Source organism: Pristiophorus japonicus, chromosome Y (assembly GCF_044704955.1).
Source record: "Pristiophorus japonicus isolate sPriJap1 chromosome Y, sPriJap1.hap1, whole genome shotgun sequence".
Classification (NCBI taxonomy): Eukaryota; Metazoa; Chordata; class Chondrichthyes; family Pristiophoridae; genus Pristiophorus; species Pristiophorus japonicus.
In genome coordinates this window covers 8,232,813-8,250,267 of record NC_092011.1, presented here as the reverse complement: position 1 = coordinate 8,250,267, position 17,455 = coordinate 8,232,813, and positions in this window count along the sequence as shown.

The window sequence follows — 17,455 nt, the reverse complement described above, 5'->3', positions numbered from 1 at the left end:
GTTACTGTACAGGGTTCCTGTGTATTCAGGGTAAGGGTCACTGTACAGGGTCCCTGTGTATTCAGGGTAAGGGTTACTGTAAAGGGTCCCTGAGTATTCAGGGTAAGGGTTATTGTACAGGATCCCTGTGTATTCAGGGTAAGGGTTACTGTAAAGGGTCCCTGTGTATTCAGGAAAAGGGTCAGTGTACAGGGTCCCTGTGTATTCAGGGTAAGGGTTACTGTACAGGATCCCTGTGTATTCAGGGTAAGGGTCACTGTACAGGGTCCCTCTGTATTCAGGGTAAGGATCACTGTACAGGATACCTGTGCATTCAGCGTAAGGGTTACTTTACAGCATCTCTGTGTATTCAGGGTAAGTCTCACTGTACAGGGTCCCTGTGTATTCAGGGTAAGGGTCACTGTACAGGTCCCTGTGTATGCAGGGTGAGGGTTACTGTACAGGGTCCCTGTGTATTCAGGGTAAGTGTCGCTTACAGGATCCCTGTGTATTCAGGATAAGGATTACGGTACAGGGAACCTGTGTATTCAGGGTAAGGGTCACTGTACAGTGTCCCTGTCTATTCAGGGTAAGGTTTATTGTACAGGGTCCCTGTGTATTCAGGGTAAGGGTTACTGTACTGGGTCCCTGTGTATTCAGGGTAAGGCTTACTGTACAGAGCCCCTGTGTATTCAGGGTAAGGATTACTGCACAGGGTCCATGTGTATTCAGGGTATGGGTTACTGTAAAGTGTCCGTGTGTATTCAGGGTGTGGGTTAATGTACAGGGTCCCTGTGTATTCAGGGTAAGGATCACTGTACAGGGTCCCTGTGTATTCAGGGTAAGGGCCACTGTACAGGGTACCTGTGTATTCAGAGTTAGGGTCAATGTACAGGGTCCCTGTGTATTCAGGGAAAGGGTTACTGTACAGGGTCCCTGTGTATTCAGGGTAAGGATCACTTTACTGGGTTCCTGTGTATTCAGGGTTAGGGTCACTGTACAGGGTCCCTGTGTATTCAGGGAAAGGGCTACTGTACAGGGTCCCTGTCTATTCAGGGTAAGGGTCACTGTACAGGGACCCTGTGTAATCAGGGTAAGGGTTACTGTACTGTGTCCCTGTTTATTCAGGGTAAGGTTCACTGTACAGGGTCCCTGTGTATTCAGGGTAATGGTTACTGTACAAGTTCCCTGTGTATTCAGGGTAAGGGTTACTGTACAGGGTCCCTGTATATTCAGGGTATGGGTCACTGTACAGTGTCCCTGTGTATTCATGGTAAGGGTTACTGTACAGGGTCCCAGTCTATTCAGGGTAAGGGTTATTGTACAGGATCCCTGTGTATTCAGGGTTAGGGTCATTATACACGGTCCCTGTGTATTCACGGTAAGGGTTATTGTACAGGATCCCTGTGTATTCAGGGTAAGGGTCACTGTACAGGGTCCCTTTGTATTCAGGGTAAGGGTTACTGTACAAGGTGTCTGTGTATTCAGGGTAAGGGCTATTGTACAGGATCCCTGTGTATTCAGGGTAAGGGTTACGGTACAGGGACACTGTGTATTCAGGGTATGGGTCACTGTACAGGATCCCTGTGTATTCAGCGTAAGGGTTACTGTACAGGGTCCCTGTGTATTCAGGGTAAGTGTCACTGTACAGGGTCCCTGTGTATTCAGGGTAAGAGTCAATGTACAGCTCCCTGTGTATTCAGGGTAAGGGTTATTGTACAGGGACCCTGTGTATTCAGGGTAAGGGTCGCTTACAGGGACCCTGCGTATTCAGGTTAAGTGTCACTGTACAGTGTCCCTGTGTATTCAGGGTAAGATTCACTGTACAGATCCCTGTGTATTCAGGGTAAGGGTCACTGTACAGGGTTCCTGTGTATTCAGGGTAAGGGTCACTGTACAGGTTCCCTGTGTATTCAGGGTAAGGGTTACTGTACCGGGTCCCTGTGTTTTCAGGGTAAGGGTTATTGTACAGGATACCTGTGTATTCAGGGTAAGGGTTACTGTAAAGGGTCCCTGTGTATTCAGTGTAAGGGTCACTGTACAGGGTCCCTGTGTATTCAGGGTAAGGATTTCTGTACAGGGTTCCTGTGTATTCAGGGTAAGGATTATTGTACAGGATCCCTGTGTATTCAGGGTAAGGGTCACTGTACAGGGTCCCTCTGTATTCAGTGTAAGGGTTACTGTACAGGGTCCCTGTGTATTCAGGGTAAGGGTTATTGCACAGGATTCCTGTGTATTCAGGGTTAGGGTCACTATATAGGGTCCCTGTGTATTCACGGTAAGGGTAATTGTACAGAATCCCTGTGTATTCAGGGTAAGGGTTACTGTACAGGGTCCCTGTGTATTCAGGGTAAGGGCTATTGTACAGGATCCCTGTGTATTCAGGGTAAGGGTTATGGTACAGGGACCCTGTGTATTCAGGGTAAGGTTCACTGTACAGGATCCCTGTGTTTTCAGCGTACGGGTTACTGTACAGGGTCCCTGTGTATTCAGGGTAAGTGTCACTGTACAGGGTCCCTGTGTATTCAGGTTAAGTGTCACTGTACAGTGTCCCTGTGTATTCAGGGTAAGGGTCACTGTACAGATCCCTGTGTATTCAGGGTAAGGGTCACTGTACAGGGTCCCTGTTTATTCAGGGTAAGGGTCACTGTACAGTTTCCCTGTGTATTCAGGGTAAGGGTTACTGTACAGGGTCCCTGTGTATTCAGGGTAAGGGTTATTGTACAGGATACCTGTGTATTCAGGGTAAGGGTTACTGTACTGGGTCCCTGTGTATTCAGGGTAAGGGTCACTGTACAGGGTCCCTGTATATTCAGGGTAAGGGTTACTGTACAGGGTCCCTGTGTATTCAGGGTAAGGGTTATTGTACAGGATCTCTGTTTATTCAGGGTAAGGGTCACTGTACAGGGTCCCTGTCTATTCAGGGTAAGATTTACTGTACTGGGTCCCTGTTTATTCAGGGTAAGGGCTATTGTACACGATCCTTGTGTATTCAGGGTAAGGGTCACTGTACAGGGTCCCTGTCTATTCAGGGTAAGGTTTATTGTACAGGATCCCTGTTCATTCAGGGTAAGGGTCACTGTAGAGGGTCCCTGTTTATTCAGGGTAAGGGTTACTGTACTGGGTCCCTGTTTATTCAGGGTAAGGTCTATTGTACACGATCCTTGTGTATTCAGGGTAAGGATCACTGTACAGTGTCCATGTGTATTCAGGGTAAGGGTTATTGTACAGGATCCCTGTGTATTCAGGGTAAGGGTCACTGTACAGTGTCCCTGTGTATTCAGGGTAAGGGTTACTGTACAGGGTCCCTGTATATTCAGGGTAAGGGTCACTGTACAGGGTCCCTGTGTATTCAGGGTAAGGGTTATGTAAAGGGTCCCTGTGTATTCAGAGTAAGGGTTATTGTACAGGATCCCTGTGTATTCAGGGTAAGGGTTACTGTAAAGGGTCCCTGTGTATTCAGGAAAAGGGTCAGTGTACAGGGTCCCTGTGTATTCAGGGTAAGGGTTACTGTACAGGATCCCTGTGTATTCAGGGTAAGGGTCACTGTACAGGGTCCCTGTGTATTCAGGGTAAGGATCATCGTACAGGATCCCTGTGCATTCAGCGTAAGTGTTACTGTACAGCGTCTCTGTTTATTCAGGGTAAGTCTCACTGTACAGGGTGCCTGTGTATTCAGGGTAAGGGTCACTGTACAGGTCCCTGTAATTGCAGGGTGCGGGTTACTGTACAGGGTCCCTGTGTATTCAGGGTAAGTGTCGCTTACAGGATCCCTGTGTATTCAGGATAAGGGTTACGGTACAGGGAACCTGTGTATTCAGGGTAAGGGTCACTGTACAGTGTCCCTGTCTATTCAGGGTAAGGGTTATTGTACAGGGTCCCTGTGTATTCAGGGTAAGGGTTAATGTACAGGGTCCCTGTGTATTCAGGGTAAGGATCACTGTACAGGGTCACTGTGTATTCAGGGTAAGGGCCACTGTACTGGGTACCTGTGTATTCAGGGTTAGGGTCACTGTACAGGGTCCCTGTGTATTCAGGGAAAGGGTTACTGTACAGGGTCCCTGTGTATTCAGGGTAAGGATCACTTTACTGGGTACCTGTGTATTCAGGGTTAGGGTCACTGTACAGGGTCCCTGTGTATTCAGGGAAAGGGCTACTGTACAGGGTCCCTGTCTATTCAGGGTAATGGTCACTGTAGAGGGTCCCTGTGTATTCAGGGTAAGGGTTACTGTACAGTGTCCCTGTTTATTCAGGGTAAGGTTCACTGTACAGGGTCCCTGTGTATTCAGGGTAAGGGTTACTGTACAAGTTCCCTGTGTATTCAGGGTAAGGGTTACTGTACAGGGTCCCTGTAAATTCAGGGTATTGGTCACTGTACAGTGTCCCTGTGTATTCATGGTAAGGGTTACTGTACAGGGTCCCAGTGTATTCAGGGTAAGGGTTATTTTACAGGATCCCTGTGTATTCAGGGTTAGGGTCACTATACAGGGTCCCTGTGTATTCACGGTAAGGGTTATTGTACAGGATCCTTGTGTATTCAGGGTAAGGGTCACTGTACAGAGTCCCTTTGTATTCAGGGTAAGGGTTACTGTACAGGATCCCTGTGTATTCAGGGTAAGGGTTACGTTACAGGGACCCTGTGTATTCAGGGTATGGGTCACTGTACAGGATCCCTGTGTATTCAGCGTAAGGGTTACTGTACAGGGTCCCTGTGTATTCAGGGTAAGTGTCACTGTACAGGGTACCTGTGTATTCAGGGCAAGAGTCAATGTACAGCTCCCTGTGTATTCAGGGTAAGGGTCACTGTACAGATCCCTGCGTATTCAGAGTAAGGGTCACTGTACAGGGTCCCTGTGTATTCAGGGTAAGGGTCACGGTGCAGGTTCCCTGTGTATTCAGGGTAAGGGTTACTGTACAGGGTCCCTGTGTTTTCAGGGTAAGGGTTATTGTACAGGATACCTGTGTATTCAGGGTAAGGGTTACTGTAAAGGGTCCCTGTGTATTCAGGGTAAGGGTCACTGTACAGGGTCCCTGTGTATTCAGGGTAAGGGTTACTGTACAGGGTCCCTGTGTATTCAGGGTAAGGATTTTGTACAGGATCCCTGTGTATTCAGGGTAAGGGTCACTGTACAGGGTCCCTCTGTATTCAGGGTAAGGGTTACTGTACAGGGTCCCTGTGTATTCAGGGTAAGGGTTATTGTACATGAATCCTGTGTATTCAGGGTAAGGGTTACTGTACAGGGACCCTGTGTATTCAGGATAAGGGTTACTGTACAGGGACCCTGTATATTCAGGGTATGGGTCACTGTACAATGTACCTGTGTATTCATGGTAAAGGTTACAGTACAGGATCCCTGTGTATTCAGGGTAAGGGTTATTGTACAGGATCCCTGTGTATTCAGGGTTAGGGTCAGTATACAGGGTCCCTGTGTATTCACGGTAAGGGTTATTGTATAGGATCCCTGTGTATTCAGCGTAAGGGTTATTGTACAGGATCCCTGTGTATTCAGGGTAAGTGTCACTGTACAGGGTCCCTGTGTATTCAGGGTAAGAGTCACTGTACAGTTCCCTGTGTATTCAGGGTAAGTGTCACTGTACAGGGTCCCTGTGTATTCAGGGTAAGGGTTATTGTACAGGATCCCTGTGTATTCAGGGTTAGGGTCACTATACAGGGTCCCTGTGTATTCACGGTAAGGGTTATTGTACAGGATCCTTGTGTATTCAGGGTAAGGGCTATTGTACAGGATCCCTGTGTATTCAGGGTAAGGGTTACGGTACAGGGACCCTGTGTATTCAGGGTGTGGGTCACTGTACAGGATCCCTGTGTATTCAGCGTAAGGGGTACTGTACAGGGTCCCTGTGTATTCAGGGTAATTGTCACTGTACAGGGTTCCTGTGCATTCAGGGTAAGAGTCAATGTACAGCTCCCTGTGTATTCAGGGTAAGGGTTACTGTACAGGGAACCTGTGTATTCAGGGTAAGTGTCACTGTACAGGGTCCCTGTGTATTCAGGGTAAGGTTCACTGTACAGGTCCCTGTCTATTCAGGGTAAGGGTTACTGTACAGGGTCCCTGTGTATTCAGGGTAAGGGTCGCTTACAGGGTCCCTGCGTATTCAGGGTAAGAGTCAATGTACAGCTCCCTGTGTATTCAGGGTAAGGGTTATTGTACAGGGACCCTGTGTATTCAGGGTAAGGGTCGCTTACAGGGACCCTGCGTATTCAGGTTAAGTGTCACTGTACAGTGTCCCTGTGTATTCAGGGTAAGATTCACTGTACAGATCCCTGTGTATTCAGGGTAAGGGTCACTGTACAGGGTTCCTGTGTATTCAGGGTAAGGGTCACTGTACAGGTTCCCTGTGTATTCAGGGTAAGGGTTACTGTACCGGGTCCCTGTGTTTTCAGGGTAAGGGTTATTGTACAGGATACCTGTGTATTCAGGGTAAGGGTTACTGTAAAGGGTCCCTGTGTATTCAGTGTAAGGGTCACTGTACAGGGTCCCTGTGTATTCAGGGTAAGGATTTCTGTACAGGGTTCCTGTGTATTCAGGGTAAGGATTATTGTACAGGATCCCTGTGTATTCAGGGTAAGGGTCACTGTACAGGGTCCCTCTGTATTCAGTGTAAGGGTTACTGTACAGGGTCCCTGTGTATTCAGGGTAAGGGTTATTGCACAGGATTCCTGTGTATTCAGGGTTAGGGTCACTATATAGGGTCCCTGTGTATTCACGGTAAGGGTAATTGTACAGAATCCCTGTGTATTCAGGGTAAGGGTTACTGTACAGGGTCCCTGTGTATTCAGGGTAAGGGCTATTGTACAGGATCCCTGTGTATTCAGGGTAAGGGTTATGGTACAGGGACCCTGTGTATTCAGGGTAAGGTTCACTGTACAGGATCCCTGTGTTTTCAGCGTACGGGTTACTGTACAGGGTCCCTGTGTATTCAGGGTAAGTGTCACTGTACAGGGTCCCTGTGTATTCAGGTTAAGTGTCACTGTACAGTGTCCCTGTGTATTCAGGGTAAGGGTCACTGTACAGATCCCTGTGTATTCAGGGTAAGGGTCACTGTACAGGGTCCCTGTTTATTCAGGGTAAGGGTCACTGTACAGTTTCCCTGTGTATTCAGGGTAAGGGTTACTGTACAGGGTCCCTGTGTATTCAGGGTAAGGGTTATTGTACAGGATACCTGTGTATTCAGGGTAAGGGTTACTGTACTGGGTCCCTGTGTATTCAGGGTAAGGGTCACTGTACAGGGTCCCTGTATATTCAGGGTAAGGGTTACTGTACAGGGTCCCTGTGTATTCAGGGTAAGGGTTATTGTACAGGATCTCTGTTTATTCAGGGTAAGGGTCACTGTACAGGGTCCCTGTCTATTCAGGGTAAGATTTACTGTACTGGGTCCCTGTTTATTCAGGGTAAGGGCTATTGTACACGATCCTTGTGTATTCAGGGTAAGGGTCACTGTACAGGGTCCCTGTCTATTCAGGGTAAGGTTTATTGTACAGGATCCCTGTTCATTCAGGGTAAGGGTCACTGTAGAGGGTCCCTGTTTATTCAGGGTAAGGGTTACTGTACTGGGTCCCTGTTTATTCAGGGTAAGGTCTATTGTACACGATCCTTGTGTATTCAGGGTAAGGATCACTGTACAGTGTCCATGTGTATTCAGGGTAAGGGTTATTGTACAGGATCCCTGTGTATTCAGGGTAAGGGTCACTGTACAGTGTCCCTGTGTATTCAGGGTAAGGGTTACTGTACAGGGTCCCTGTATATTCAGGGTAAGGGTCACTGTACAGGGTCCCTGTGTATTCAGGGTAAGGGTTATGTAAAGGGTCCCTGTGTATTCAGAGTAAGGGTTATTGTACAGGATCCCTGTGTATTCAGGGTAAGGGTTACTGTAAAGGGTCCCTGTGTATTCAGGAAAAGGGTCAGTGTACAGGGTCCCTGTGTATTCAGGGTAAGGGTTACTGTACAGGATCCCTGTGTATTCAGGGTAAGGGTCACTGTACAGGGTCCCTGTGTATTCAGGGTAAGGATCATCGTACAGGATCCCTGTGCATTCAGCGTAAGTGTTACTGTACAGCGTCTCTGTTTATTCAGGGTAAGTCTCACTGTACAGGGTGCCTGTGTATTCAGGGTAAGGGTCACTGTACAGGTCCCTGTAATTGCAGGGTGCGGGTTACTGTACAGGGTCCCTGTGTATTCAGGGTAAGTGTCGCTTACAGGATCCCTGTGTATTCAGGATAAGGGTTACGGTACAGGGAACCTGTGTATTCAGGGTAAGGGTCACTGTACAGTGTCCCTGTCTATTCAGGGTAAGGGTTATTGTACAGGGTCCCTGTGTATTCAGGGTAAGGGTTAATGTACAGGGTCCCTGTGTATTCAGGGTAAGGATCACTGTACAGGGTCACTGTGTATTCAGGGTAAGGGCCACTGTACTGGGTACCTGTGTATTCAGGGTTAGGGTCACTGTACAGGGTCCCTGTGTATTCAGGGAAAGGGTTACTGTACAGGGTCCCTGTGTATTCAGGGTAAGGATCACTTTACTGGGTACCTGTGTATTCAGGGTTAGGGTCACTGTACAGGGTCCCTGTGTATTCAGGGAAAGGGCTACTGTACAGGGTCCCTGTCTATTCAGGGTAATGGTCACTGTAGAGGGTCCCTGTGTATTCAGGGTAAGGGTTACTGTACAGTGTCCCTGTTTATTCAGGGTAAGGTTCACTGTACAGGGTCCCTGTGTATTCAGGGTAAGGGTTACTGTACAAGTTCCCTGTGTATTCAGGGTAAGGGTTACTGTACAGGGTCCCTGTAAATTCAGGGTATTGGTCACTGTACAGTGTCCCTGTGTATTCATGGTAAGGGTTACTGTACAGGGTCCCAGTGTATTCAGGGTAAGGGTTATTTTACAGGATCCCTGTGTATTCAGGGTTAGGGTCACTATACAGGGTCCCTGTGTATTCACGGTAAGGGTTATTGTACAGGATCCTTGTGTATTCAGGGTAAGGGTCACTGTACAGAGTCCCTTTGTATTCAGGGTAAGGGTTACTGTACAGGATCCCTGTGTATTCAGGGTAAGGGTTACGTTACAGGGACCCTGTGTATTCAGGGTATGGGTCACTGTACAGGATCCCTGTGTATTCAGCGTAAGGGTTACTGTACAGGGTCCCTGTGTATTCAGGGTAAGTGTCACTGTACAGGGTACCTGTGTATTCAGGGCAAGAGTCAATGTACAGCTCCCTGTGTATTCAGGGTAAGGGTCACTGTACAGATCCCTGCGTATTCAGAGTAAGGGTCACTGTACAGGGTCCCTGTGTATTCAGGGTAAGGGTCACGGTGCAGGTTCCCTGTGTATTCAGGGTAAGGGTTACTGTACAGGGTCCCTGTGTTTTCAGGGTAAGGGTTATTGTACAGGATACCTGTGTATTCAGGGTAAGGGTTACTGTAAAGGGTCCCTGTGTATTCAGGGTAAGGGTCACTGTACAGGGTCCCTGTGTATTCAGGGTAAGGGTTACTGTACAGGGTCCCTGTGTATTCAGGGTAAGGATTTTGTACAGGATCCCTGTGTATTCAGGGTAAGGGTCACTGTACAGGGTCCCTCTGTATTCAGGGTAAGGGTTACTGTACAGGGTCCCTGTGTATTCAGGGTAAGGGTTATTGTACATGAATCCTGTGTATTCAGGGTAAGGGTTACTGTACAGGGACCCTGTGTATTCAGGATAAGGGTTACTGTACAGGGACCCTGTATATTCAGGGTATGGGTCACTGTACAATGTACCTGTGTATTCATGGTAAAGGTTACAGTACAGGATCCCTGTGTATTCAGGGTAAGGGTTATTGTACAGGATCCCTGTGTATTCAGGGTTAGGGTCAGTATACAGGGTCCCTGTGTATTCACGGTAAGGGTTATTGTATAGGATCCCTGTGTATTCAGCGTAAGGGTTATTGTACAGGATCCCTGTGTATTCAGGGTAAGTGTCACTGTACAGGGTCCCTGTGTATTCAGGGTAAGAGTCACTGTACAGTTCCCTGTGTATTCAGGGTAAGTGTCACTGTACAGGGTCCCTGTGTATTCAGGGTAAGGGTTATTGTACAGGATCCCTGTGTATTCAGGGTTAGGGTCACTATACAGGGTCCCTGTGTATTCACGGTAAGGGTTATTGTACAGGATCCTTGTGTATTCAGGGTAAGGGCTATTGTACAGGATCCCTGTGTATTCAGGGTAAGGGTTACGGTACAGGGACCCTGTGTATTCAGGGTGTGGGTCACTGTACAGGATCCCTGTGTATTCAGCGTAAGGGGTACTGTACAGGGTCCCTGTGTATTCAGGGTAATTGTCACTGTACAGGGTTCCTGTGCATTCAGGGTAAGAGTCAATGTACAGCTCCCTGTGTATTCAGGGTAAGGGTTACTGTACAGGGAACCTGTGTATTCAGGGTAAGTGTCACTGTACAGGGTCCCTGTGTATTCAGGGTAAGGTTCACTGTACAGGTCCCTGTCTATTCAGGGTAAGGGTTACTGTACAGGGTCCCTGTGTATTCAGGGTAAGGGTCGCTTACAGGGTCCCTGCGTATTCAGGTTAAGTGTCACTGTACAGTGTCCCTGTGTATTCAGGGTAAGGGTCACTGCACAGGTCTCTGTGTATTCAGGGTAAGGGTCACTGTACAGGGTCCCTGTGTATTCAGGGTAAGGGTCACTGTGCAGGTTCCCTGTGTATTCAGGGTAAGGGTTACTGTACAGGGTCCCTGTGTTTTCAGGGTAAGGGTTATTGTACAGGATACCTGTGTATTCAGGGTAAGGGTTACTGTAAAGGGTCCCTGTGTATTCAGGGTAAGGGTCATTGTACAGGTTCCCTGTGTATTCAGGGTAAGGGTTACTGTACAGGGTCCCTGTATATTCAGCGTATGGGTCACTGTACAGTGTCCCTGTGTATTCATGGTAAGGGTTACTGTACAGGGTCCCTGTGTATTCAGGGTAAGGTTTATTGTACAGGATCCCTGTGTATTCAGGGTTAGGGTCACTATACAGGGTCCCTGTGTATTCACAGTAAGGGTTATTGTACAGGATCCTTGTGTATTCAGCGTAAGGGTTACTGTACAGGGTCCCTGTGTTTTCAGGGTAAGGGCTATTGTACAGTATCCCTGCGTATTCAGGGTAAGGGTTACGGTACAGGGACCCTGTGTATTCAGGGTAAGGGTCACTGTACAGATTCCCTGTGTATTCAGCGTAAGGGTTAATGTACAGGGTCCCTGTGTATTCAGGGTAAGTGTCACTGTACAGGGTCCCTGTGTATTCAGGGTAAGAGTCACTGCACAGCTCCCTGTGTATTCAGGGTAAGGGTTACTGTACAGGGACCCTGTGTATTCAGGGTAAGTATCACTGTACAGGGTCCCTGTGTATTCAGGGTAAGGTTCACTGTACAGGTCCCTTTGTATTCAGGGTAAGGGTTACTGTACAGGGTCCCTTTGTATTCAGGGTAAGGGTCGCTTACAGGGTCCCTGCGTATTCAGGTTAAATGTCACTGTACAGTGTCCTTGTGTATTCAGGGTAAAGGTCACTGTACAGATCCCTCTGTATTCAGGGTAAGGGTCACTGTACAGGGATCCTGTTTATTCAGGGTAAGGGTCACTGTACAGGTTCCCTGTGTATTCAGGGTAAGGGTTACTGTACAGGGTCCCTGTGTATTAAGGGTAAGGGTTATTGTACAGGATCCCTGTTTATTCAGGGTAAGGGTCACTCAAAAGATCCCTGTCTATTCAGGGTAAGGGTTACTGTACTGGGTCCCTGTGTATTCAGGGTAAGGTCTATTGTACACGATCCTTGTGTATTCAGGGTAAGGGTCACTGTAAAGGGTCCCTGTGTATTCATGGTAAGGGTTATTGTACAGGATCCCTGTGTATTCAGGGTAAGGGTCACTGTACAGGGTCCCTGTGTATTCAGGGTAAGGGTTATTGTACAGGATCCCTGTTTATTCAGGGAAAGGATCACTGTACAGGGTTCCTGTCTATTCAGAGTAAGGGTTACTGTACTGGGTCCCTGTGTATTCAGCGAAAGGGTTACTGTACAGGGTCCCTCTGTATTCAGGGTAAGTGTCACTGTACAGGGTCCCTGTGTATTCAGGGTAAGAGTCAATGTACTGCTCCCTGTGTATTCAGGGTAAGGGTTACTGTACAGGGTCCCTGTGTTTTCAGGGTAAGGGTTATTGTACAGGATACCTGTGTATTCAGGGTAAGGGTTACTGTAAAGGGTCCCTGTGTATTCAGGGTAAGGGTCACTGTACAGGGTCCCTGTGTATTCAGTGTAAGGTTTACTGTACAGGGTCCCTGTGTATTCAGGGTAAGGATTATTGTACAGGATCCCTGTGTATTCAGGGTAAGGGTCACTGTACAGGGTCCCTCTGTATTCAGGGTAAGGGTTACTGTACAAGGTCCCTGTGTATTCAGGGTAAGGGTTATTGCACAGGATTCCTGTGTATTCAGGGTTAGGGTCACTATACAGGGTCCCTGTGTATTCACGGTAAGGGTTATTGTACAGGATCCCTGTGTATTCAGGGTAAGGGTTACTGTACAGGGTCCCTGTGTATTCAGGGTAAGGGCTATTGTACAGGATCCCTGTGTATTCAGGGTAAGGGTTATGGTACAGGGACCCTGTGTATTCAGGGTAAGGTTCAATGTACAGGATCCCTGTGTATTCAGCGTACGGGTTACTGTACAGGGTCCCTGTGTATTCAGGGTAAGTGTCACTGTACAGGGTCCCTGTGTATTCAGGTTAAGTGTCACTGTACAGTGTCCCTGTGTATTCAGGGTAAGGGTCACTGTACAGATCCCTGTGTATTCAGGGTAAGGGTCACTGTACAGGGACCCTGTCTATTCAGGGTAAGGGTCACTGTACAGTTTGCCTGTGTATTCAGGGTAAGGGTTACTGTACAGGGTCCCTGTGTATTCAGGGTAAGGGTTATTGTACAGGATACCTGTGTATTCAGGGTAAGGGTTACTGTACTGGGTCCCTGTGTATTCAGGGTAAGGGTCACTGTACAGGGTCCCTGTATATTCAGGGTAAGGTTTACTGTACAGGGTCCCTGTGTATTCAGGGTAAGGGTTATTGTACAGGATCTCTGTTTATTCAGGGTAAGGGTCACTGTACAGGGTCCCTGTCTATTCAGGGTAAGGGTTACTGTACTGGGTCCCTGTGTATTCAGGGTAAGGTCTATTGTACACGATCCTTGTGTATTCAGGGTAAGGGTCACTGTAAAGGGTCCCTGTGTATTCATGGTAAGGGTTATTGTACAGGATCCCTGTGTATTCAGGGTAAGGGTCACTGTACAGGGTCCCTGTGTATTCAGGGTAAGGGTTATTGTACAGGATCCCTGTTTATTCAGGGAAAGGATCACTGTACAGGGTTCCTGTCTATTCAGAGTAAGGGTTACTGTACTGGGTCCCTGTGTATTCAGCGAAAGGGTTACTGTACAGGGTCCCTCTGTATTCAGGGTAAGTGTCACTGTACAGGGTCCCTGTGTATTCAGGGTAAGAGTCAATGTACTGCTCCCTGTGTATTCAGGGTAAGGGTTACTGTACAGGGTCCCTGTGTTTTCAGGGTAAGGGTTATTGTACAGGATACCTGTGTATTCAGGGTAAGGGTTACTGTAAAGGGTCCCTGTGTATTCAGGGTAAGGGTCACTGTACAGGGTCCCTGTGTATTCAGTGTAAGGTTTACTGTACAGGGTCCCTGTGTATTCAGGGTAAGGATTATTGTACAGGATCCCTGTGTATTCAGGGTAAGGGTCACTGTACAGGGTCCCTCTGTATTCAGGGTAAGGGTTACTGTACAAGGTCCCTGTGTATTCAGGGTAAGGGTTATTGCACAGGATTCCTGTGTATTCAGGGTTAGGGTCACTATACAGGGTCCCTGTGTATTCACGGTAAGGGTTATTGTACAGGATCCCTGTGTATTCAGGGTAAGGGTTACTGTACAGGGTCCCTGTGTATTCAGGGTAAGGGCTATTGTACAGGATCCCTGTGTATTCAGGGTAAGGGTTATGGTACAGGGACCCTGTGTATTCAGGGTAAGGTTCAATGTACAGGATCCCTGTGTATTCAGCGTACGGGTTACTGTACAGGGTCCCTGTGTATTCAGGGTAAGTGTCACTGTACAGGGTCCCTGTGTATTCAGGTTAAGTGTCACTGTACAGTGTCCCTGTGTATTCAGGGTAAGGGTCACTGTACAGATCCCTGTGTATTCAGGGTAAGGGTCACTGTACAGGGACCCTGTCTATTCAGGGTAAGGGTCACTGTACAGTTTGCCTGTGTATTCAGGGTAAGGGTTACTGTACAGGGTCCCTGTGTATTCAGGGTAAGGGTTATTGTACAGGATACCTGTGTATTCAGGGTAAGGGTTACTGTACTGGGTCCCTGTGTATTCAGGGTAAGGGTCACTGTACAGGGTCCCTGTATATTCAGGGTAAGGTTTACTGTACAGGGTCCCTGTGTATTCAGGGTAAGGGTTATTGTACAGGATCTCTGTTTATTCAGGGTAAGGGTCACTGTACAGGGTCCCTGTCTATTCAGGGTAAGGTTTACTGTACTGGGTCCCTGTTTATTCAGGGTAAGGGCTATTGTACACGATCCATGTGTAATCAGGGTAAGGGTCACTGTACAGGGTCCCTGTGTATTCAGGGTAAGGGTTATTGTACAGGATCCCTGTTCATTCAGGGTAAGGGTCACTGTAGAGGGTCCCTGTTTATTCAGGGTAAGGGTTACTGTACTGGGTCCCTGTTTATTCAGGGTAAGGGCTATTGTACACGATCCTTGTGTATTCAGGGTAAGGGTCACTGTACAGTGTCCATGTGTATACAGGGTAAGGGTTATTGTACAGGATCCCTGTGTATTCAGGGTAAGGGTCACTGTACAGTGTCCCTGTGTATTCAGGGTAAGGGTTACTGTACAGGGTCCCTGTGTATTCAGGGTAAGGGTCACTGTACAGGGTCCCTGTGTATTCAGGGTAAGGGTTACTGTAAAGGGTCCCTGTGTATTCAGGGTGAGGGTTATTGTACAGGATCCCTGTGTATTCAGGTAAGGGTTACTGTAAAGGGTCCCTGTGTATTCAGGAAAAGTGTCAGTGTACAGGGTCCCTGTGTATTCAGGGTAAGGGTTACTGTACAGGATCCCTGTGTATTCAGGGTAAGGGTCACTGTACAGGGTCCCTGTGTATTCAGGGTAAGGATCATCGTACAGGATCCCTCTGCATTCAGCGTAAGGGTTACTGTACAGCGTCTCTGTGTATTCAGGGTAAGTCTCACTGTACAGGGTGTCAGTGTATTCAGGGTAAGGATCACTGTACAGGTCCTTGTAATTTCAGGGTGAGGGTTACTGTACAGGGTCCCTGTGTATTCAGGGTAAGTGTCGCTTACAGGATCCCTGTGTATTCAGGATAAGGGTTACGGTACAGGGAACCTGTGTATTCAGGGTAAGGGTCACTGTACAGTGTCCCTGTCTATTCAGGGTAAGGGTTATTGTACAGGGTCCCTGTGTATTCAGGGTAAGGGTTAATGTACAGGTCCCTGTGTATTCAGGGTAAGGGTTACTGTACAGGGTCCCTGTGTATTCAGGGTAAGGGTCGCTTACAGGGTCCCTGCGTATTCAGGTTAAGTGTCACTGTACTGTGTCCCTGTGTATTCAGGGTAAGGGTCACTGTACAGGTCCCTGTGTATTCAGGGTAAGGGTCACTGTACAGGGTCCCTGTGTATTCAGGGTAAGGGTCACTGTGCAGGTTCCCTGTGTATTCAGGGTAAGGGTTACTGTACAGGGTCCCTGTGTTTTCAGGGTAAGGGTTATTGTACAGGATACCTGTGTATTCAGGGTAAGGGTCGCTTACAGGGTCCCTGTGTATTCAGCTTAAGTGTCACTGTACAGGGTCCCTGTGTTTTCAGGGTAAGGGTTACTGTACAGGGTCCCTGTGTATTCAGGGTAAGGGTTATTGTAAAGGATCCCTGTTTATTCAGGGTAAGGGTCACTGTACAGGGTCCCTGTCTATTCAGGGTAAGAGTTAATGTACTGGGTTCCTGTGTATTCAGGGTAAGGGCTATTGTACACGATCCTTGTGTATTCAGGGTAAGGGCCACTGTACAGGGTCCCTGTGTATTCAGGGTAAGGATTATTGTACAGGATCCCTGTTTATTCAGGGTAAGGATCACTGTACAGGGTTCCTGTCTATACAGAGTAAGGGTTACTGTACTGGGTCCCTGTGTATTCAGCGTAAGGGTTACTGTACAGGGTCCCTGTGTATTCAGGGTAAGTGTCACTGTACAGGGTCCCTGTGTATTCAGGGTAAGAGTCAATGTACAGCACCCTGTGTATTCAGGGTAAGGGTTACTGTACAGGGTCCCTGTGTTTTCAGGGTAAGGGTTATTGTACAGGATACCTGTGTATTCAGGGTAAGGGTTACTGTAAAGGGTCCCTGAGTATTCAGGGTAAGGGTCACTGTACAGGGTCCCTGTGTATTCAGGGTAAGGGTTACTGTACAGGGTCCCTGTGTATTCAGGGTAAGGATTATTGTACAGGATCCCTGTGTATTCAGGGTAAGGGTCACTGTACAGGGTCCCTCTGTATTCAGGGTAAGGGTTACTGTACAAGGTCCCTGTGTATTCAGGGTAAGGGTTATTGCACCGGATTCCTGTGTATTCAGGGTTAGGGTCACTATACAGGGTCCCTGGGTATTCACGGTAAGGTTTATTGTACAGGATCCCTGTGTATTCAGGGTAAGGGTTACTGTACAGGGTCCCTGTGTATTCAGGGTAAGGGCTATTGTACAGGATCCCTGTGTATTCAGGGTAAGGGTTATGGTACAGGGACCCTGTGTATTCAGGGTAAGGGTTATTGTACAGGGTCCCTGTGTATTCAGGGTAAGGGTCACTGTACATGTCCCTGTGTTTGCAGGGTGAGGGTTACTGTACAGGGTCCCAGTGTATTCAGGGTAAGTGTCACTGTACAGGGTCCCTGTGTATTCAGGGTAAGGGTTACTGTACAGGGTCCCTGTATATTCAGCGTATGGGTCACTGTACAGTGTCCCTGTGTATTCATGGTAAGGTTTACTGTACAGGGTCCCTGTTTATTCAGGGTAAGGGTTATTGTACAGGATCCCTGTGTATTCAGCGTACGGGTTACTGTACAGGGTCCCTGTGTATTCAGGATAAGTGTCACTGTACAGGGTCCCTGTGTATTCAGGTTATGTGTCACTGTACAGTGTCCCTGTGTATTCAGGGTAAGGGTCACTGTACAGGGTCCCTCTGTATTCAGGGTAAGGGTTACTGTACAGGGTCCCTGTGTATTCAGGGTAAGGGTTATTGTACAGGGTCCCTGTGTATTCAGGGTAAGGGTCACTGTACATGTCCCTGTGTTTGCAGGGTGAGGGTTACTGTACAGGGTCCCAGTGTATTCAGGGTAAGTGTCACTGTACAGGGTCCCTGTGTATTCAGGGTAAGGGTTACTGTA